This window comes from Staurois parvus, unplaced genomic scaffold, assembly GCF_062004578.1.
Source record: "Staurois parvus isolate SC_StPar_1 unplaced genomic scaffold, SC_StPar_1.0 ptg000439l, whole genome shotgun sequence".
NCBI lineage: Eukaryota > Metazoa > Chordata > Amphibia > Anura > Ranidae > Staurois > Staurois parvus.
This window is the reverse complement of record NW_028318235.1, coordinates 4,944,935-4,969,157: the sequence shown is the minus strand read 5'-3', so window position 1 is coordinate 4,969,157 and position 24,223 is coordinate 4,944,935.

Here is a 24,223-nt window from a genome sequence, read left to right as displayed (position 1 = left end):
AAAAGCTTGTTCTCACGTAATCGTTGCAGCACTTGCTTAACATCCTGGATATAAGACTCCATGGACGCAGAGTAAACCAGGATGTCGTCCAAGTAAACCACCACACACTGCTGCAACAAGTCACGAAAGACATCATTAATGAACTCCTGAAAGACCGCGGGCGCGTTACACAACCCGAAGGGCATAACCAGGGATTCATAGTGGCCGGTTCTGGTGTTGAACGCGGTCTTCCACTCGTCGCCCTCCTTGATCCGTACGAGGTTGTACGCAGCCCAAAGGTCGAGTTTAGTAAAGACCGTTGCTCCCTTGAGGCGGTCGAACAACTCGGTTATCAACGGAATTGGGTAAGCATTCTTAATCGTGATTCGATTGAGACCCCTAAAATCAATGCAAGGCCTCAATTCACCGCCCTTCTTTTTCACGAAGAAAAAGCCAGCTCCTGCTGGAGAAGTAGACTTGCGAATGTGCCCCCAGGAAAGCGCATCCGCAACATTCTCCTCCATGGCCTGATTCTCCGCAACCGAAAGAGGATTCACCCTGCCACGCGGAGCAGTGGCACCGCGTTTTAAGGTTATGGCACAATCATATGGACGATGAGGAGGCAGAGCACCGGCGCGCAACTTGTCAAATGTCCAGGTACTCCCCATAGTCAGTGGGTAACACAGAGTCTGAGGAGGCACACAACACCTTAACAGGTCCACAGATGCAACCTGCCCCACACTGTGGAGACCACAAGAGAATCTCGACCGACTGCCAATCAAAGGTTGGATTGTGCTTCTGAAGCCAGGGATATCCCAAAACCACAGAGTAGTGCGGGGAAGAAATTACCTGGAAACAGGCCAACTCCCTGTGAACAGCCCCAATAGCTACTTCCACCGGCAGGGTCTCGTAGGTAACCTGCGGCGGTTGCAGGGGCCTGCCATCTATCGCCTCGAGGACTAATGGAGTAATTTGAGCCTGCAGAGGAATGGAGTACTGGGCAGCAAACAAACTGTCCAGCACCAGAGTCTACCAACGCCTGGGCCATCACCGAGCCTTCCGCTCAAGAGAGGACAACGGTGATTAGCGGTTTATCTTTGCGGGAAACCAGGAACGAGGAAACTCCACCCAAGATCTGTCCCCGACAGGATCTCAGGTGCGAGCATTTCCCGGACGGACCGGACAGGACTGCCGAAAATGCCCACCGAGACCACAGTACAGGCAACAACCCTACCGACGCCGAGAGGCCCGCTCCCCCTCGGAAAGGCGAGCAAACCCCAGCTGCATGGGCTCACCGCCAGACAAGCCATCCCCAGGAGGCGTGGGAGGAGAGGGAGGGACAGAAAACGTAGGCGCCAATCGGTTAGGAGGCCTCCGCAGACGCTCCTTAAGTGAAGGCCTCTCCCTGAGCCTGGTGTCAATCAGGATTAGGAAGGAAATGAGTGCTTCGAGCTCCACAGGCAGTTCTTTGGCTGCAATCTCGTCCTTCAACGCATCTGAGAGACCATGAGAGAAAGCAGCCACCAGAGTCTCATTGTTCCAACCCACCTCTGCCACCAGGGTACAAAATCCTATGGCGTACTCGGCAACGGTTTGTGAACCCTGATGCATGGACATGAGCAGCTTAGCAGCAGAGGCGGAGCAAGCAGGCACATCAAATACCGTACGGAAGGAGGCAACAAAACCGGCAAACTCGTGAATCACAGGGTTAGTGTTCTCCCATAAGGGATTTGCCCTGGCCAAGGCCTTATCCGAGGGCAGCGAGATTAGGAAGCCCACCTTTGACCTCTCAGTAGGAAAAGCGTGGGGTATCAATTCAAAATATATGCCCACTTGGTTAAGGAAACCCCGACACTGACTTGGTTCACCCCCAAAGCGCTGTGGAAGGGGGGCTGAACCAGTCATACCTCTGGGCACCGCAGGTGCGGCAGCAGATGCGGAGGTAGGCGCAACAACCGGAGCAACAACGGGAGCAACCACAGGAGTGAAAAACGGCCTAATAGCACCAGGAGCAAGGTGCGCTGTGCGTGCAAGCAGCGTCTGCAACGCCTGAGCGAACTGAGCCAACAAGAGATCCTGCTGATCAAGTCTGGCAACCAACATAAGGAGCGGGGGCGTACCTGCACCGTCAGGATTCATGACATTCGTGTAGTGTCAGGGAGCGAGGAGCCAGACACACAAGGAGGTGCAATTAAAGGTAGGTTTATTAATATAAAAATAAGATTAGAGTCTATGCAAGTCCAACAGCAGAAATCGTAGCCAAAACCGGGGTCAAGAGCCAGGAAGAATCGTCACCAGAGCTGGGATCAGGAGCCAGGAAGAATCAACGCCACAGCCGGGATCAGGAGCCAGGAAGAATGGTCGCCAGAGCCGGGGTCAGAAGCCAGGAGGAGTCTTAGCCAAAGCCGAGTCGGTATCCAGGAAAGCAATGAGTAGCTAAACAAGAGCTTGCTGTTGTGCAACAGACAGGACACGAATGCAATGGACAGCCACAAACAGCAGACATATGTGACAAGCCGCCACCTCCTGGGGGAGGAGCCGCAGAGGGCTGAAAGCATAAAAGATCCCACAATGCTTTGCAGACACCTAAGATGGATGCCAGCACATGGAGAAGCACAAGGTCTGAGGAAAGGTAGGACCTTGACAGTCAGCTCAGGCACACTGCTCAGGATGGCTGTGCATTTAATTTGGGCGCAGCGTTGCATGACTGCGCAATTGTCAGTTAAACTGACGCAGCGCCTTAATGAAAAAAATGGCCTGGTCATGAAGGGGGGTAAATCCTCAGGAGGGCAAATGGTTAAAGTGTTAATTCGTTATTTTAAATGATTACTTATGCACTCTGAGTCATCCCTGCTAGTTCAGCCCACAAAGAGAAATATATTTGAAATACTATAATTTTGGCCATATTCAATATATTTCAAAGTATCTACATTTTTTGAATGCACTTACAAATATATGTAAAAATATATGTTAAAATTACTTTTTTAAATATTAAAAAAAAATCTGAAGAATATATTTAAAAAATAAATATTTTTAAAAAGTTTTCATATATTTTGTAATATATATATGGAATATATATGAAAAACGCATTTCAACATACAGTATAAATATATATATTTATTTATTGAAATGTATTTCAACACGATTTCTGCCTATTTTGCTTTATATATGGATTGATGGAGTAAGGAGGAGGAAAAGGTGTAACAGAGGATACGACGCGTCAGGAGGAGAAGGATATCCATCTGAGAATTACCATTCAATTAGACCTATCTAAGGGACACAAGTGCTTTCTGATCAAACATTATATATGTGAGGTCAAAAGATCCAGGTTAGAGCACATCTTGGGTGATGGTGAAGGAGCACTAATAGTGAATCTGAAGACACTAGATTGATAGAACTGTGAATTGTTTTATGGTTGCATTATTGGAAGAGCAGTATGGAAGATTCAAAAGGACATATGGGACTTGTTGCACAATTATTGTTTTGTGGAATTCACATATTATATGCACAGTGTATGATTTATGGTTGATATTAATGTCACATTAAGTACTGAAGTGAGGTGAGGAGCTGCACTATAATTATAATAAATGTGGTGCAGGTCACCCGGATAAACCAGGGGGTACGTTACTTAAACGTGTACAGTTAATTATTAACTATAACAGAACGGCAACTGTAATCAGTGTAGGGAGCCAAAGGCTCTAAAGGACATAGCATGGATAAAGTGGCCAATAACATGATCTCCATACATCAGAGGGGGGAACAATATCCAGTAGAATTCCAGAGCAGTTGAAGAAACCACCCCAGTAGAAACTCAACTCCCAGGGAAGGAACACCCCCAGAGCACAAGGCAGGCAAACTGGTTATCACAGCATTAACAGAACAGGCCAGCAGGCCCCCAAAGCTCAAATAGCAGAGCAAACTAAAGGAGATACACAACAGGAGAAGTTACTTGTGGACAATCTCAACCCAAGATGCGGCATCCTCCAGAGAAGCACATACGTTGGTGCAGCGTCTTCACAGAATAATCCAGGAACACAAGTAATATGGTGTTTTCAAACAGCAGGTCACCTTGGTTGCGAGCTTCATGTAGCAAAAGGTCAAGGTTTCTGAAATGCAGAAGTTTAAAAATAAAGGTGTTGGGCGGTACCCCTTGTGGGCCATAGGTTGAATACGGAAAGTGGGTCAGCAGAAAAATAGGGCGAAAACATGGCTCTGTACAGTAGGGTCTTCAGGAGAGTTACAGCAAAGGTGGTTTGATCAGAGAATTCAAAGCCCTCAGGCACCCCAATCATGCACAGATTATTGCGTTGGTTGTGGTTTCCCGCATTCCCAGCTCTGGTTTCTAGGTGCTTCATCTTAATCTTGTGTGGAGGTCAACATTATGGTCTTGTTGCACATTATCCACTGCAGACACCCAGTGCTTGACCTTGGTGACATGTTCATGGAATCGTTCAAGATCTTAGTGGATCAGAACAATGTGGGCTTTTCACATGGTCGATCTTAGTAGTAAGGGCAGTCTGGCAAGTGTTAATAGCCTGCATAACAGAGTCAAAATTGGTGGAGTCAGAGGAGGTAGAGTCTGTGCCATCAGTCTGTGTCTCTATGTCACAAGCGACAGAAGCAAAAGGCCCCACCAAGACCTCAGTACTCACTGGATCTATTGTGTGGCAAGCCGGTGCTTCTGCACCTGGTCTTCGCCCCGGAAAACAGCAAGTAATGGAGAGTCTAGGCAGCCCAAAATCACTAGTCCTGTACCAGGATTGAAACTAGGATTATGGCCAGAATCGGGTGCCCTTAATGCACGTTTAGGTACTTTTGTGTGTATGCACACTAGGTGGCTGATAAAATGCCACAATCTTTGGCAGAAAAAGCAGCATAAAAATGCTCATAGTGGTTTGTATTTTACAAGAATTTATAAGAGTTTATTGGAATTTGTTTATGGGTCAATTCTCCTGTATGCTGTGTTTATGCATATTTATGAGCATTTATGAGAGCTTATGCACATCAAGCATTTTTTCTGCCTGAAAACTCTCAAAATGGAATTATTTTTTTCTTTCTGCCTGAAAATGCTTCTCTGCAAATGTGCCTGTAAATATCCCTAATAGACTAATAGAGAGCTACTTACACAGGCTGAAGAAAACGTCAAAAGACTGTATAAGCAGAATTTTTTATGCCCAGTGTGCATTGTCCCTTTTGAGCTCAAGTGTGCATGACTTCTAAAGTGCAGCTATTAATATATAAGAGTATAAAAAATACAGTGAGCGCTCCAATGGTCAGCAGCTGAACATTCAAGGAAAACACATAAAAGTCCCAAAAATATATATATAAAGAAAATGCAGCGCTGTGTGATGTTACTATATTGGGGGCAGATATAAATAATAAATGAAACCAAAGCAAATTAATAAATGAATCAATAAATAAATAAATCACAGTCCAGTAATGGTGCTCGCTGATTCCCAGTGCAAAAGTTAGAAATGCGCACTAACCAGAAACGTATTAATAATACGCATGTGTATATGATATCATGGAGATTCCCCTCTCTTTTCTGGTCTGGTAATGGGCAGGAGCTGAAGATAGTGGAGATGAAGCGCCCTCGTGTGGCGAAATGGAGGTCCAGCAGGTCACAGAAATCCTTACAGAAGTGTGTGAAGTGGAAAATTCCTCTTCTCAAAGGCTGGTGCAGCGATCAATCTGGGTCTGCAGAAGCTGAAAAGGCTCATCGCAGAAGACACAGGAAAGAACCCATAGTGTAGTAGGTTGATGAAAATGATTTTATTCAAGAAAAACAGGAGTGTTCAGAAAAAACTCACAATGGTGCCAGGTTTAATCAAATGACTGACCCTTTAAGATTAAAGATGGCAGCCGGGCCTCCACGTGGCACCGGCGGCGTAGTGTCAATGGTGTCCTGGGCTCCACCTTCCATTTTCTAATTATTGCTCCCACAGTTGATTTGTTCACACCAAGCTGCTTGCCTATTGCAGATTCAGTCTTCCCAGCCTGGTGCAGGTCTACAATTTTGTTTCTGGTGTCCTTCGACAGCTCTGTGGTCTGCACCATAGTGGAGTTTGGAGTGTGACTGTTTGAGGTTGTGGACAGGTGTCTTTTATACTGATAACAAGTTCAAACAGGTGCCATTGATACAGGTAATGAGTGCAGGACAGAGGAGCCTCTTAAAGAAGAAGGTACATGTCTGTGAGAGCCAGAAATCTTGCTTGTTTGTAGGTGACCAAATACTTATTTTCCACCATAATTTGCAAATAAATTCTTTCCAAATCAGCCAATGTGATTGTCTGGATTTTTTTTCTCATTTTGTCTCTCATAGTTGAGGTCTACCTATGATGCCAATTACAGGCCTCTCTCATCTTTTTAAGTGGGAGAACTTGCACAATTGGTGGCTGACTAAATACTTTTTTGCTCAGGCCTGATCTCTGTTAGCACTTGCCGGTAAATTTTTTTGTAGTGGCTCAAGCAGTCCCTGACAGCCAGGTCCTCTTTTTCCCCCATGAGTTGCACTAGGTACCTATAAATTTAGTGGCCAAGATGTCAATCAAAAGGTACTCTAGTAAAGAGGCCTAAAGGATTCTGAGCATGTCAGCTGAGAGCGAAGGGGAAGACTCACTGACACAATCAGCCTCAGAATACGAACCTGTAGACATCAGCAGCACCCTAACAGATAGCTCAGGCGATGGAGAAGAGATCCCTGTTAAGGTCAGGCGTACCCGACCCCGTTCCCAGGTTGCTGAGAAGTTACAATCACATGATGACTCTCATATACAGCAGACTGCCACTCTACCTTTTGGTGAACTGGCGAGCACCAGTGGCCTAGTACCTCCTGGTCTTTTACATACCAGCATTGCAGTATCACTTGATGATATGGCAAGTCCCATAAGTGCAGTACAAGCTGGTGCGGTGGCGAGCACAAGTAGTGTCCTGCAGCCACCAAGAATTCACACACAGGCCAGTAGAGCCCCTAGTATCCTTCCAGATGTGCTTGCAAATCCCAATTGGCAGCCCACAAATTCTGTAGCATCCGTACTTCCCCCATTCACTGCCCAAGCCAGAATTCAGGTGGAAACAGCAAATTTAACTACTCCCTTTGATTTTTTGGAGCGGTTTTTCACGGAAGATCTCTATGCATTGAATGTGGATCAAAGCTATTTATATGTACAACAATTCATCAGCACTAACTCAAATTCAAACCTTGCCAGACCATTCGCATGGAAACCCATTGCGGTTTCCGAATTTAAAGTTTTTTGGGCCTAACCCTCAACATGGGCATTACTAAAAAAAATCAATTGCGGTCGTATTGGTCCACAGACCTGATTCATCATATGCCCATGTTTTCTGCTGCCATGGCCAGGCATAGATATGAGACTATAGTTTGACCGGCTCCACAAAATTCAGCCCCTCATAAATAACCTTAACCAAAAATTTGCAGATGTCTATACTCCCCAGCAAAACATTTGCGATGATGAGTTCCTCATTAATTTTTCTGGCCGCCTTGCATTCAAACAATTTCTGCCCAGCAAGCATGCCAGAAATAGGGTCAAGATGTATAAGACCTGGGTGGGGGGGGAGGAGCCTGGTCATGGTGGCAGGGGAGAGAGCGATGTAAGCTCTCTCTCCGCAAGACAGTCACCTTCCCCTCCATGTGCCCTGTGAATGCCACTGGAGATGCCCAGGAGGCCCTACCTGTGAGCGGGATCCTACCGGAGAAGTGAGGAGGACGGAGCGCTATGGGTCCGTTGCGGTGGGACGGCTGGAGCTTCCCGTCCGAGACAGCGGGCTGCTGGGAGCCTGGAGGACGCAAGGCGGCCACGTGACCCCTCGCAAGGGACTACTGGGAGGAAGAGAAGCCGGCCGGCGTTCCCAGGCAGAGGGGAGGTGCCGGCTTCTCACTGACAGCCGCAAGTGGAGACAGACACGGGCCCTGTGAGGAGGGAGAGAAAGAGAAGGGAAGAGCCGACCGGCGTGTTGAGGAGCTGGGGAGACGCCGGCTCGACAGAGAGGCACCCTGCCTGCTACCTGTCAAGGAGAGCAGGAGAAGGAAGAGGAGTGTGACCCGGAGGAATCCCCCTACAGAGGAAATAAAGACAGACAGCAGATAAGGAACCTGGAAGAACGCCTCACTGAAAAAGCAGTCGGAAGGAGGGTGAGTGAGGGTGGCTGGACTGTATATTGATCCTGTATGTGGATTATTTAGGTTGAAGTAGAGGATGAATACACGGAGGAAAAGGGGGATTCCCAAGGGGACAGAAGAAAATTTGAATTCTCCCAAAGGTAATTATAGCACATGCCCTAGAGCTTAGAGAAGAGGGACTGGATTTACAGCAAATATGAAGAGTAAAAATAGTAAAGGGAGTGGTCCTAAGCACCCCCAATCTGGAACGATCAGGAAATATACGTCCCAGGGAAATGTGACCCCAGAAAGATCTCAGGAGGCATGTGAAAGGAGTATAATGGAAAACAGTTTGGATAAGAGCGCCAGGTCTTCTGAGGAAATAGATAATAATAGCCAACAAACATCAGAGGGAACAAAGTTAAGAGAAAATGAAGGAGAACTACAAATCCCAAATAAAAAGGAGATGGCAGAAATGTTTAAAAATCTGGAAAAATCTATTAAACAAGAGATGGGGATCATTCGGAATGATTTGGGACATTTATTATCCAGAGTAGAAGAAATGGAAGAAAAAATTAAAAAACATGCTCAAGCTATTCCAGAATTAAAAAATCAGATACTGGAGAAGAGGAAAGAACAAAAAAAGCTGCAGTATAAGTTGGAGATACAAGGTAATAAGAATAGGAAAAATAATCTTAGGATAAAAGGAGTCCCGGAGTTTACACAAGGAGAAGATCTAAAAGGGACAATATGTAAAATCTTAAACTCCATTATGGATAAACCCAATACTGAGAAATATGAATTGGACAATGTATATAGGATAGGAAGTTCCAAAGGGATTGGGTGGAAGAGAGACCAAGAGATGTAGTAGTACAATTCTATAAATATGGAGACAGAGAAGAGGTATGGAAGAAGATAAAAGGAAGAACCAGTATTACAGTTGTGACCAAAATTATTCAACCCCCACTGAAATTGAGTGTTTTGGCCAGTTTGACATTGCTTTTGATCATTCAGTCATCTTGCTTACATTTACATTAAAGAGGCACTTGTAGGTCAGACAAATATAACATAACAGTTATAATGAAATAACCACAAATGTCTTTTCTGTGCTCACAGCATTATCAGTTTTATTCAACCCCCAAGTGACATTCAATCTTAGTACTTAGTACAGCATCCTTTTACAGTTATAACAGCTTTTAAACGTGAAGCATAGCTTGACACAAGTGTCTTGCAGCGATCTACGGGTATCTTCGCCCATTCTTCATGGGCAAAGGCCTCCAGTTCAGTCACATTCTTAGGCTTGCGCACTGCAACTGCTTTCTTTAAGTCCCACCAGAGGTTCTCAATCGGATTTAAGTCTGGTGACTGCGATGGCCACTCCAAAATGTTCCAGCCTTTCCTCTGCAACCATGCTCTAGTGGACTTGGAGGTATGCTTGGGATCATTGTCCTGTTGAAAGGTCCAACGTCTCCCAAGCCTCAGGTGTGTGACGGACTGCATCACGTTTCCATCCAATATCTCCTGGTACTGAAGAGAATTCATGGTACCTTGCACACGCTGAAGCTTCCCTGTACCTGCAGAAGCAAAACAGCCCCAAAGCATGATTGACCCTCCACCATGCTTCACAGTAGGCAAGGTGTTCTTTTCATCATAGGCCTTGTTCTTCCTCCTCCAAACATAGCGTTGATCCATGGGCCCAAACAGTTCTAATTTTGTTTCATCAGTCCACAGAACACTATCCCACAACTTTTGTGGTTTGTCCACATGGCTTTTGGCATACTGCAGTCGACTCTTCTTATTCTTTGGAGACAGCAAGGGGGTACGCCTGGGAGTTCTGGCACGGAGGCCTTCATTACGCAGTGTGCGTCTTATTGTCTGGGCTGAAACTTCTGTACCCACATCTGACAAATCTTTTCTCAGTTCCTCAGCAGTCACACGGGGACTTCTCTCCACTCTACGCTTCAGGTAGCGCACAGCAGTCGAAGTCAGCATCTTCTTTCTGCCACGACCAGGTAGCGTTTCAACAGTGCCCTTTGCCTTGAATTTGCGAATGATGCTTCCTAAGGTGTCTCTTGGTATGTTTAACATCTTTGCAATCTTCTTATAGCCATTGCCCTTCCTGTGAAGAGAAATCACCTCTTCTCTTGTCTTCCTGGACCATTCTCTTGCCTTCACCATGTTTGTAACCACACCAGTAAATGTCTAGAAGGAGCTGAGTATCACAGTCATTTTAAAGCTGCCTAATTGGTGCTTATTATGCTTGATTGCTGCTCGGTGACATCCACAGGTGTTTTCAATACCTGATGGAAAGCACCTGTATGAACCTCTGTTCTTCAGAGTGGTAGTCTTTAAGGGGTTGAATAATTGTGGCAATGAAGAAACCACATAAGAACCATTTACTACTGTATTACATAAACAATTGATGTCATTTTAGTTGCATTTGGGTAGTTACAACGTCCTTGTAGGATTTGATTCTGAATACAATTCCAAATGTACACTATAGTCCCTAAACCCCTTTACAGCATTGGGGGTTGAATAATTTTGGTCACAACTGTATATATGGAGGAAAAAATATACAAATTTTTGCAGACTTGACAGCTGAGACATTGTGGAGAAAGAGATCATTGAAACCACTACTAGAACAGATGAAAAAACAGAATACACAATATAGATGGAGTAGCTCGACGTGTTTAATTGGATGGAAGAATGGAGTCACTGCATACCTGAGATTTCCTGAGGAACTAAGAGACTTTTTTGATAAACTTAATATTCAGAAAATAGAGATCCCAGGTTGGGAGGAGAAAGAAGGAGGGATATGTGCTATGAGAAAAGAGGAATGGCAGCTAGTTAGAAGGAGAAAATAGAGAAATGATAGATAAGGGGACATTGGGGGAAATGGAGGGAAGGTGAGCCGCACATGGACAGAGCCCAACCCCAGGGTTAAAAATCAAACGTGGCATTAGGGCCACAAAGGATTAGAAGGCAAATAGTAGGCCTAGTATGGGGGAGGGGATGGGGACGGATGGGAGTGGAAGGGGGGGTGGAGGGGGCTATTGAGAGCGGGATGGAGGGATATGGTTAGGGAAAAGAGTAGTGGGGTAGTAACACTCTGCGGGACAAGAGAAACAAGAAAGAGGAAGGATAGGAGGAAGAAGGAGTTAAAAGGAGTAGGGTAAGATGGAAGAAATCCAATTTATAACCTATAATGTAAAGGGGTTGTGTTGCCCTGGGAAGAGATTCAGGTTATTTAAATAACTACAACATAGAACATCTTCGGTGGTATTTTTACAGGAAACACACTTAGAGATGGAGTCAAAGGTTAGGCTGAAGACTAGATATTTTCCGACATGGAATTATGCGGACTCACCAAATAAAAGAGCAAAAGGGGTTGATATAGGTTTCGCAAAGAATATAAGGTTTGAGGTGGAGAAGAGAATAACGGATCCGGAGGGAAGGTTTTTGTTTTTGAGGGGTAAATTGCAGGTAATTGAGTGTACAATAGCTAGCATATATTGTCCAAATAAGAAACTGGAGATATTCTTGAGACGTGTATTGAAGAAATTGATGGACTTTAAAAAGGGTTGTATGATAATAGCTGGAGACTTTAATGTCTGTATGGACCCGCGGATGGATACTACTTCCTATATGAGGAGGGAAGAGAGCAGGTCCTAGAGATTATTAAAGAAACTGATGCATGAGTGTCAATTAGTTGATACAGTCAGGTCCATAAATGAATACAGTTTGCATATGTGCCTCCCACTTGTTAAGGGACCAAAAGTAATGGGAAAATTGGCTTCTCAGCTGTTCCATGGCCAGGTGTGTGTTATTCCCTCAATATCCCAATTACACTGAGCAGATAAAAGGTCCAGAGTTCATTTCAAGTGTGCTATTTGCATTTGGAATCTGTTGCTGTCAACTCTCCAGCAAGCAAGCCATCATTAGGCTGAAAAAACAAAACAAACCCATCAGAGAGATAGCAAAAACATTAGGCGTGCCCAAAACAACTGTTTGGAACATTCTTAAAAAGAAGGAACGCACCGGTGAGCTCAGCAACACCAAAAGACACGGAAGACCACGGAAAACAACTGTGGTGGATGACCAAAGAATTCTTTCCCTGGTGAAGAAAACACCCTTCACAACAGTTGGCCAGATCAAGAACACTCTCCAGGAGGTAGGTGTATGTGTGTCAAAGTCAACAATCAAGAGAAGACTTCACCAGAGTGAATACAGAGGGTTCACCACAAGATGTAAACCATTTGTGAGCCTCAAAAACAGGAAGGCCAGATTAGAGTTTTCCAAACGACATCTAAAAAAGCCTTCAAAGTTCTGGAACAACATCCTATGGACAGATGAGACCAAGATCAACTTGTACCAGAGTGATGGGAAGAGAAGAGTATGGAGAAGGAAAGGAACTGCTCATGATCCTAAGCATACCACCTCATCAGTGAAGCATGGTGGTGGTAGTGTCATGGCGTGGGCATGTATGGCTGCCAATGGAACTGGTTCTCTTGTATTTATTGATGATGTGACTGCTGACAAAAGCAGCAGGATGAATTGTGAAGTGTTTCGGGCAATATTATCTGCTCATATTCAGCCAAATGCTTCAGAACTCATTGGACGCCGCTTCACAGTGCAGATGGACAATTATTATTATTATTATTATTATACAGTATTTATAAAGCGCCAATAGTTTGCTCAGCGCTGTACATTACAAAGGGGGACAGAACATGTGACAGAACAATACCAATACAATGTGATACACGAGGGGTTCGAGGGCCCTGCTCTTTCGAGCTTACAATCTAGGAGGGAGGGGGTGGTGGCACAGGAGGAGATAGCTGTGGGGGATGGAGTGGTAGGAAGAGTGGAGGAGGTCGGCAAGTTAGCAGGGAGTGGGGTAGGCTTCCCTGAAGAGATGGGTTTTCAGGGTGCGCCTAAAGGAGAGGAGAGTAGGTGATAATCTGATGGGTTGGGGCAGGGAGTTCCAGAGGATGGGTGACACCCTGGAGAAGTCCTGGAGGCGGGCATGGGAGGAGGAGACCAGGGAACTAGAGAGAAGGAGGTCTTGTGAGGAGCGGAGTGTGCGTGCTGGGCGGTACTTGGATATTAGGTCAGTGATGTAGTTCGGGGCAGTATGGTGGACAGCTTTGTACGTCAGCGTTAGGATTTTGAATTTGATCCGTTGCGCAATCGGAAGCCAGTGGAGGGATTGGCAGAGGGGGGTGGCGGAAACAGAGCGGTTGGAAAGGTGAATGAGTCTGGCAGCCGTTTTCAGGATCGACTGAAGCGGGGATAGCCAGCGGCGAGGCAGGCCAGTGAGGAGGGAGTTGCAGTAGTCGAGTCGTGATATGATGAGAGAGTGGATGAGCTGTTTAGTGGTTTCTGGGGTTAGGAACGTGCGGATTTTGGCGATGTTGCGGAGGTGGAGTTTGCACGAGTTTGTTAAAGATTGGACTTGGGGCTGGAAGGATAGGTTGGAGTCCAAAATGACACCCAGTACTCTGGCCTGCAGGGCGGGTTTGATGGTAGCGTTGTTGGATGTGACGGAGAAATCAATGGGGGGTGGTGTCCGGGCTGGGGGGAAGACAAGAAACTCGGTTTTGGAGAGGTTCAATTTAAGGAAGTGGAGCGACATCCAGTCTGATATGTCGCTCAGTAGGTGTGTGATTCAGGCTGAGACCAAGGGGGTGAGGTGGGGGGTTGAGAGATAGATTTGTGTGTCGTCGGCATAGAGGTGGTAGTTGAAGCCGTGAGAGTGTATGAGTTGGCCAAGGGAGGAGGTATAGATGGAGAAGAGAAGGGGCCCAAGGACAGAGCCTTGAGGGACCCCAACAGAGAGGGGGAGTGAGGGGGAGGTGGTAGCATTATAGGTAACGCTGAAGGAGCGTTGTGACAGGTAGGATGAGAGCCAGGAGAGAGCAGAATCTCTGAGGCCGAGGGAGTGTAGTTTTTTGAGGAGGGGGTGGTCGACTGTGTCGAAGGCCGCAGAGAGGTCAAGGAGTAGGAGCACTGAATAGTGGCCATTAGCTTTGGCGGTTAGCAGGTCGTTGGAGAGTTTGAGTAAGGCAGTTTCGGTGGAGTGTAGGGGACGGCAGCCGGACTGTAGGGGATCGAGGAGGTTGTTGTCGTTGAGGTGAGAGCATAGGCGGGTGTAGACTAGGCGCTCGAGGAGTTTAGATGTAAATGGGAGCAGGGAGATGGGTCTGAGGTTGTTCGGGTCATTGGGGTCCAGGGAGGGCTTTTTAAGTATGGGGGTGATGTGTGCATGTTTCAGAGGGGAGGGGAAAGTGCCTGAGGAGAGGGAGAGATTGAAGATGTGGGTGAGGGAGCGTAGGATGGAGTAGGAGGAAGGTCGTAGGAGTTGTGAGGGGATAGGGTCGAGGGGGCAGGTGGTGAGGTGGGCATCAGAGAGGATCTTGGAGACTTCCTCGATGGTAGTAAGGTCAAAGGTGCGGAGTGTTGGGGGGGCTTCAGTATGAGGAATGTAAGGTGGGGTGGAAGAGGAGGTCAGAGCAGTGGTGGGTCCGTGGGAGAGGGGTGATGAGGGGGTAGCTGAGTGAGGGTGAAGGGGGTTGGAGAGAGTTTGAGCAACGACGAAGTCCCTGCGGGTTATGTCGAGGGGGAGGGGGGATAAGGGAGTAGCTGTGTGAGAGGGGACGGGTTGAGAGGGTGTGTGAGTTGCGGCAATGTCCTTGCGAATTGTGTCAATCTTGTTTTTGAAGTGATTGGCAATCTCAAGGGCAGTGAGTGATGTGCTGGGTGGAGGTGGGGGTGGAGAGAGTAGAGAGTTGAAGGCAGAGAAGAGTCGGCAAGGATTGGAGGAGAAGGCCTTGATGAGGGTCAAGAAGTAGGCCTGTTTGGCAGCATGAAGGGAGGAGGTGTAGGTGTGGAAGGCAGATTTGTAACGGGTGAAGGCTTGTTGGGATTTGGTTTTGCGCCATAGTCGCTCCAGGGCACGACTTTGTCGTTTGAGGGTTTTGGTGTGATCAGTCTGCCAGGGCTGGAGCAGTCAGGGTCTGAAGTTGCGTGTGGTTAAAGGTGCTAGTGAGTCAAGGGCTGTTGAGAGCGCATTGTTGTAGGCGGTCAAAGCCAAGTCGGGGCAGGAGAGGGGGAGGATGCGGTCGTGGAGTTGATCAGCTGCAGAGTGGAGGGAGGCAGGGTTAAGGTTGCGGAGGTTACGGCTGGTAGTAGTGTGACATTTGGAGGGGTAGGCATTGGAGGACGAGGAGATATTGAAGGTGATCAGAGAGAGGGAAGGGGGTGTTAGTGAGGTTGTGGGGAGCGCAGCGGTTGGAGAAGACAAGGTCCAGGATTTTTCCGTCGGAGTAGGTGGTGGATTGTATGCATTGTGCAAGTGCAAAGGAGGAGGTTAGGTGGAGGAGACGGGCTGTGTCTGGGTTGTCGAGGTTGACAGGGATGTTGAAATCCCCAAGGATGATGGTGGGTAGCTCAGAGGAGAGGAAGAAGGGTAGCCAGGAGGAGAAGTCATCCAGGAAGCGGGGTATGGATCCAGGAGGCCGGTATATCACAGCAATCTTCAGGGGGGTTGGGGAGAATAGTCGGACGCAGTGGGCCTCGAAGGAGGAGAAGGATAGGGAGGGGGGGTTTGGGAGGACTCGGAAGGTGCTCTGCAGTGACAGGAGCAGACCAACCCCACCACCTTTACGACCGTTAGGCCTGGGTGAGTGGGTCCAGGTGAGACCTCCGTAGGAGAGTGCAGCAGGGGAGGTAGAGTCAGTGGGCTGGATCCAGGTTTCCGTGATCGCTAGGAGGTTGAGGGAGCGGGAAACAAAGATGTTGTGGATGGCGGTAAGCTTGTTGCACACCGATCGGGCGTTCAGGAGTGCACATGAAAACGGGGGGGAGATTTTAGGGAGCAGGGGGACAGATACTAAGTTGTGGGGGTTGCAGTAGAATGTGGAGGTGGGAGGGTGTTGAGCAGGTGAGGGAGGTGGAGGGCCAGGATTCGGGGAGATGTCCCCCGCGGCTAGGAGGAGGAGAACGGTCAGAAAGGTGGCATGGGAGCGGGATGTGCAGGAGCGTGAGAAACTACTAGTGGAGGTGTTGGGGTCAGTGGGAGAGTGGAGTAATAGGAGGAGGTGGTGGGTGCCATAGAGGGTTGAGGGAAGCAGTGAGGACACAATATACAAATGTTTGGGAGGGGCAGAGGGATATAGTGAATGGATTTTGGGAATGGAGGAGAGGAAAATGAGGAGGAGTGGAAGAGGCATTTTGGGGAGGTAAAGAGAGCAATAGTAGGGTGATGATAGCAGTGAGGGGGAGATGTACAGGTTGTGGGGTGGAGCAGAGGGGTAAAGAAATGAGATTTGGGAACAGAGGATAGTAATATGACAATGACCCAAAGCATACTGCAAAAGCAACCAAAGAGTTTTTTAAGGGAAAGAAGTGGAATGTTATGTAATAGCCAAGTCAATCACCTGACCTGAATCCGATTGAGCATGCATTTGCTGAAGACAAAACTGAAGGGAAAATGCCCCAAGAACAAGTAGGAACTGAAGACAGTTGCAGTAGAGGCCTAGCAGAGCATTCACCAGGGATGAAACCCAGCGGCTGGTGATGTCTATGCGTTCCAGACTTCAGGCTGTAATTGACTGCAAAGGATTTGCAACCAAGTATTAAAAAGTGAAAGTTTGATTTATGATTATTATTCTGTCCCATTACTTTTGGTTCCTTAACAAGTGGGAGGCACATATGCAAACTGTTGTAATTCCTACACCGTTCACCTGATTTGGATGTAAATACCCTCAAATTAAAGCTGACAGTCTGCAGTTAAAGCACATCTTGTTCGTTTCATTTCAAATCCATTGTGGTGGTGTATAGAGCCAAAAATGTTAGAATTGTGTTGATGTCCCAATATTTATGGACTTGACTGTATATGGAGAATCAGGAATGTGAAAGATAGAGACTATACCTTTTTTTCACATGTACATGAGACTTACTCTAGATTTGATTAATTATTGGTAGAACATTGATTTATAGAGTCTGTCATAGAAAAAATTGGAGGAAGTACTCTGTAGGATCATGCCCTTGTTGCAATGAAGTCAAGATGGGGTAGAGAGGAGAGAGGAGGTTTTGTCTGGCGGATGAATGAGGCACTCCTTATGGATGAAGAGATCGATCGAAAGATCGAGAGGGAAATTAAATGTTTTTTTGAGGAGAATGAAACAGAGGATGTGTCGGTTGCATAGGGGCAAAAAAAGAAAAAAGAAAGGAGGGAAAAGATTAATAGACTGCTAAATGAAATATATGATCTTGAACAGGCTCATAAAAGGGAAATGTCTAAGGAGATAATGCAGAAAATAATAAAGAAGAAAGAAGAACTAGAGAATGTAATGGAGGAGGAAAAAAGAAGTGTTTTTATTAAAGTAATAAGTGAAAGGTATAGATGGGGAGATAGGCCGGGAAAGTATTTAATGAGAACTTTAAGGAAAAAGAAAAATAGGAATTATATAGAGAAAATAAGAAATCCCAAGGGTGAATTAGTGCACTCAACTAAAGATATCGCTAGAGTATTTAAGGATTACTATAATGAGTTATATAATATTATACCCCAGGATATAATAAATAAAACTGAAACAGTAAATAAAGAAAAAAGAAGAACTTAAAAGAGGCAGGTCTACCAAAATTAAGCGAAATACAATTGAACTCCCTAGAAGCAGAAATTACATCAGAGGAAATAAAAACAGCGTTAAAAGATACTGCGGTGGGGAAAAGCCCGGGTCCAGATGGATATACGGTAAAATATTATAAAAAATATAAAGAGCTATTAATACCCAAGTTGAAGATATATATGAACGCTCTGGGAAATGAGATGGAAATAAGGGGAGAATCCTTACGGGCTAATATAGTTCTAATCCATAAGGAAGATAAAGACCCCTCACAGTGTGCGAGTTATAGACCAATAGCGCTGTTGAATCTAGATACTAAATTGTATGCAAAGGTTTTGGCAAATAGACCGAAGGATCTGATGCCGGAGTGGATACATGGGGATCAGGTGGGGTTTGTCCCAGGGAGAGAGGGTAGATACAACGGTTTGAGATCACTGTTGCTCATACAAGAAGGTAAAAAAGTAAAAACCCCAATGATACTGATGTCAATTGACGCCGAGAAAGCATTTGATAGAGTGAGTTGGGGTTTTATGATGTGTTGGGGATAGGAGACAGAATGAAAAAGTGGATCAGAGGGTTATATAGAGGGCCTACTGCCGCTATCATGGTTAATGGAGGAAGATCGGAGCTTTTCGAGATGTCAAACGGTACAAGACAGGGATGCCCATTATCCCCACTGTTATATGTTTTATCATTGGAGCCATTGTTGTCTACGATAAGGAAGAACATAGATATAAAAGGAATATGGATAGGAGATAGAGAACATAAAGTGGCGGCTTATGTGGATGATTTGATGTTCTATGTTGGAAATCCCAGAATGTCACTTCCAAATTTAATGAAGATACTGAAGGAATATGGGGAATTATCAAACTTAAAAATTAACACGACGAAAACCGAAATCTTAAATATAAACCTTAAAAATAGTGAAAAAGAAAAAATACAAGGGGAATTCCCATTTGTTTGGAGAGATAAAGAATTAAAGTATTTAGGGATAAAACTGTCAGCCTGAACTAAGAATCTGTATAAAGCTAATTATATTTCACTACTAAACGAGCTTAAGGAGGAGCTGAAGAGAGTGGGAGGTGGAAACCCGTCTTGGATAGGTCGCATAAACTTGATAAAAATGGTAATTGGGCCCAAAGTATTATATAAATTTCAAATGATTCCAATCAAACTTCCAGAGGCATATTTTAAAGAATTTAAAAAAATGATAATAATATATATATGGAGGAATAAAAAGCCTAGAATACGCTATGAAATGTTGACTAGAAGTAAAGAAAGAGGTGGATTGGGTGTACCAGACTTTAAGAGATATTATAAAGCGGTGATAATTGCAAGAATTTTTGATTGGACTCATAATCCAGAGAAAAGTTGGGTCAAAATAGAAAATACACTGAGTGGAATAAATTTAAGTAAGATTATATGGGTGCCTGCACAATATAAGGGATTAGAGGATAGCACAAGTACGTATACTTTTAACGTTTTAAGAGTGTGGGAAATGTGACACAGACAAAAGGGATGGGTTTTTAATTCACAGTTAATGCCACTAAGGAACACAGAATATTTTATCCCTGGGCAGGAAAACATCGCAGGGAAATGAATTATAAAACAAGCGGCACAATTGAGAGATATAATGAAGGGGGAGGAATTAGGATCATATGGAGAGTTGGAGAAAAAAAAGGGAGACGTTTTCAATAAGATGGATAGATTACGATACTACCAACTGAAACATTTCTTTGAGAGTCTCCCAAAGCCTATGAGAACTAGAAAAGAGTGGAATCCATTGGAGAGATTGTTGGAAGCACGGGGAGATGGGAGACACGGAATTGCAAAAATCTATAAGATATTAACTGAATTAGACACTGACACAAAATTAATATACATAGAGAAATGGGAAAGAGACATGGGAAGGGAAATAGATGAGGAGGAGCAAAGGAAAATGTTTAGATTAATTCACAAAAACATTAGTATGCGAGAGGTGGAAATAAATTACAAGTGTTTGGTGAGATGGCACATTACACCTAATGTAGAGCATAAACTGAATGGGGAGATTTGACGGATATGTTGGAGAAGTTGTGTAGAGGTGGGCACGTATCACATATGGTGGGAGTGTCCAAGAATACAGGTGTTTTGGCGGAAAAAGTTTATTTAGTAAGGAAACTCACTAAGATTAATATTGGATTAGACCCAGAGTTACGTCTTCTCCATATCGCAGAGCTTCCAGTGAAATTATATAAGGTCTTGGGGATATGGCATTATTTGAGTGCAGCGAAGAGCTTGATACCTAGGTTTCAAAAAAAAAATTGAGGTGCCAACAGAGGAGGATTGGATGGGCAGAATGAATCAGATCTGCGGGACAGAAAGACAGTATTACATGCATATAGATAAGATGGAGACGTATAATACAAAGTGGAAAAAATTGGAAGAGTATAGAGAAAAAGTGAAATATATGAGGATATAATACCCCTTGAAATGGATTTAGAAATAATAGAAATGTATGGTGTAAAGGAGAAGAGAGAAAACGCAGAGTGGGAGAGGGAGGTGGGGTGGGAGGGGGGTGGAAGGCTGAGGAGGGGGGGGAGGGAAAAGAAGGAGGGTTGAGGTGAGGGATTCAAATAATTTATGTAAATAGAAAGATATTGTTTGAATGTCTTTTAAATAGAAATGTGATTTGGATTTGGATTGATAAATGAATAAACATTTATAAAAAAAAAAAAAAAGATGTATAAGACCTGTGAGAGGGCAACAGGCTATACATATAAGTTTCGGATTTACGAGGGAAAAGATACCACTTATACGTGGATAATTTTTATTCAAGCTTGCCACTATTTAGACATTTGTACAATCTTGGAATTGGCAAATGTGGCACCGTGCAACCTAATCGCCGGGGCTTACCCCAATGGCTTGTAAATACCCATCTTAGAAAGGGGGAAAAAGCCTGCTTGAGAAATGAGGAATTGCTTGCAGTGAAGTGGAAGGACAAATGGGATGTTTTCGTCCTGTCTTCCATTCACGCAGACACGACCATCCAAATTGCCACGGCAGCTGCTGTTGTTGAGAAGCCCTTCTGTGTCCATGACTATAACCTTAACATGGGAGGAGTAGACTTCAATGACCAGATGATGAAGCCGTATTTAGTTTTCCGAAAAGCAAGACACTGGTACAAAAAAAGTGTCTATTTATTTCAATTGGCTCTATAGAACGCTTTTGTGCTTTATAAAGCAACTGGACAAAGTAGATCCTTCCTAAAGTTCCAGGAAGAGATCGTCATGGCCCTTTTGTATCTAGAAGGTGCTATAGCCCAAACCCCCAACCTAGGTGCAGTTAGCCGGCTGCATGAGAGGCATTTTCCCGATGCCATTCCTGATCACACTGATCTTGGTGAGATTAGATAATGTAAGGGCAGAGGAGATATCTAGACTCTGAGAGACCCCAGATTTCTCAAAAATATATGACAATGCCCATTGAAGTTATATGGGATATTTGCATTCTCTGTGATAGCATTAAAAGTGATTTTAAAAAAAAAATGAAAGGGACAGTGTAAAAATAATTAAAAAAATCAAAACAACTAAAAAAAAAGAAAAAATAAAGCATGTGATGGGAGTGACTTTTGGGGGACCCCTGTCTCAGCTCTCCATGTTTCCATTATGTGTAAGTCCGTATGTTCCGGAAGCCCTTCCCCCTGATGGGACGGCCTGCTGATGTGTTTCCTGTCTGGGTGTGTATTTCCCCTCCCTGTGTATATATCTTGTATCTATGTTAACTAGTTGCCGACTGCAGATAGCCGAATGACGGCTGCACTGCGGCCGGCCAGTTCTGAGTGGACGTCATATGACGTCCTCCCAGAACGCGCTCTCCTGCGCGCCCCAGGGGGCGCGCACCCGGCGATCTCCGTGATCACTGTGTCCTACGGACACAGCTGATCACGTGATGTGGTAAAAGGCCAATCACAGCGGCCTTTTACCACGTGATCAGCAGTGTCCAATGACACGCTGATCAGAGGGAAATGCAAGTGCAGGTTCTCGGCTGCACTTTCCTCACGCTGTCAGATCGTGAGAAAAAGTACTGCCGAGAACCGGCAGTTGTCAGAGCGGGGATCGGCACCGATCATCAGGGCACTGATGATCAGTGCCCTGATGATCGGTGCCCAGCAGTGCCACCCGCAAGTTCCGCCCACCTGTGCCCAGCAGTGCGCCCACTAGCTCCGCCCACCTGTGCCCAGATCACCCACCTGTGCCCAGCAGTGCACCCACCTGTGCCCAGCAGTGCACCCACCTGTGCCACTCTGCAGTGTCACACACCTGTGCCCAGAAGTGCCATCTACCTGTGCCCAGCAGTGCCACCCACCTGTGCCCACCCACCAGTGCTGCCCACCAGTGCCACCCACCAGTGCAGCCCAGCAGTGCTGCCAGTCAGTGCCACCAGTCAGTGCCCAGGGGTTGTGCCAGTCAGTGCCGCCAGTCAGTGCCCAGCAGTGATGCCAGTCAGTGCCGTCTATCAGTACCCATCATCAGTGCCGCCTATCAGTGCTGCATATTAGTGCCGCCTATCCGTGACACCTCATTAGTACTGCCTATCAGTGCCCTTTAGTGCTGGCTATCAGTGCCCATCAGTGCCGCCTATCAGTGCCCATCAGTGCTGCCTCATCAACGCACATCAGTGAAGGAGAAAAAATACCTGTTTGAAAAATTTTATAATAGAAACAAAGAAACTTTTTTTTTTCAAATTTTTTGCACTTTTTTTATTTATAGCGCAAAAAGTAAAGTGCCCAGTGGCGATTAAATACCACCAAAAGAAAGCTCTATTTGTGAGAAAAAAATTATCAAAATTTCATATGGGTACAATGTTGCATGACCGCGCAATTGTCAATCAAAGTGCGGCAGCGCTGAAAGCTGAAAATTGGCCTGGTAAATAAGGGGGTATAAGTGCCTGGTAGGCAAGTGGTTAAAATAAAGCAGTCCATTTCCTGTCTTTCGTACAAGTCTGGTGCTGTCTTGTCTTGTATGGCCAGCGGTGGTGTCCGTGGATCTGTGTTCGGACAGGGAAGCGGGAGGCAATACAGTGGGGATCAAAAGTTTGGGCACCCCAGCTAAAAATTTGTATTAATGTGCATAAAGAAGCCAAGGAAAGATGGAAAAATCTCCAAAAGGCATCAACTTACAGATTAGACATTCTTATGCAAGCCATAGACGGGGAGAAAAACGGCCGCTTTTTCTTTTAAAAAACGAAAAATCGGTCGTTCAAGCAGCCGACGTTACCACCAATGGTAAAAAAAAAAACAAAATCGGCCGATTTTCATCCCGTCTACAGCCGGCAAAAAGTGTCCCTGCAGAGAGCTCTGCTATTTCTTTGACAGTTCCTTGACATTTACAGAGGTTGCAACAATGTATCTGTTTGTATCCATTTAGGATACAGATGTTTTTATTCGGAAACAAATAGATACAATGTTGCAACCTCTGTAAATGTCAAGGAACTCTTCATCATCATCCTCCTTCTTCATCATCATCATCCTCTTCTTCTTCATCCTCCTCCTCCTCTTCTTCTTTTTCTTCATCATCATCATCCTCTTCATCATCCTCCTCTTCTTCGTCATCATCCTCCTCCTCTTCTTCATCATCCTCCTCCTCTTCTTCTACTTCTTCATCATCCTCTTCTTCTTCTACTTCATCATCATCATCCTCTTCTTCATCATCATCATCCTCTTCTTCATCATCATCATCCTCTTCTTCATCATCCTCTTCTACTTCTTCCTCTTCATCATCATCCTCTTCTTCTTCATCATCATCCTCCTCCTCTTCTTCTTCATCCTCCTCCTCCTCTTCTTCATCATCATCTTCATCATCCTCCTCCTCCTCTTCTTCTTTTTCTTCATCATCATCATCCTCTTCTTCTTCATCATCCTCTTCTTCATCATCATCATCCTCCTCTTCTTCTTTTTTCTTCATCATCATCCTCTTCTTCATCATCATCATCATCCTCTTCTTCATCCTCTTCTTCTTCCTCTTCTTCTTTTTCTTCTTTTTGTCTTCCTCTTGCAGGTCACTGCTCATGCGCAGATTTTTTATCGGTTAAAAATTGGCCAATTTGCCCATTATTGCCGCGAAAATCGGCGATCAGCAAAATCGGCCGATTTTTTTCCAACTTTACCGATAAAAAAAAATGGCCAAAATACCGAAAAACGGCCGAACAAATAGCCCACTAACGATCTGAAAATCGGCCGATTTTATTTTCAGCCGAAAAATCGGCCGATTTTCGACCCATCTATGACCTGCATTAGAATATGTCAACAAAAGTTAGATTTTATTTCCATCATTTACACTTTCAAAATAACAGAAAACAAAAAAATGGCGTCTGCAAAAGTTTGGGCACCCTGCAGAATTTATAGCATGCACTGCCCCCTTTGCCAAGCTGAGACATGCCAGTGTCATGGATTGTTCTCAGTCATCGTCTGGGAAGACCAGGTGATGTCAATCTCAAAGGTTTTAAATGCCTAGACTCA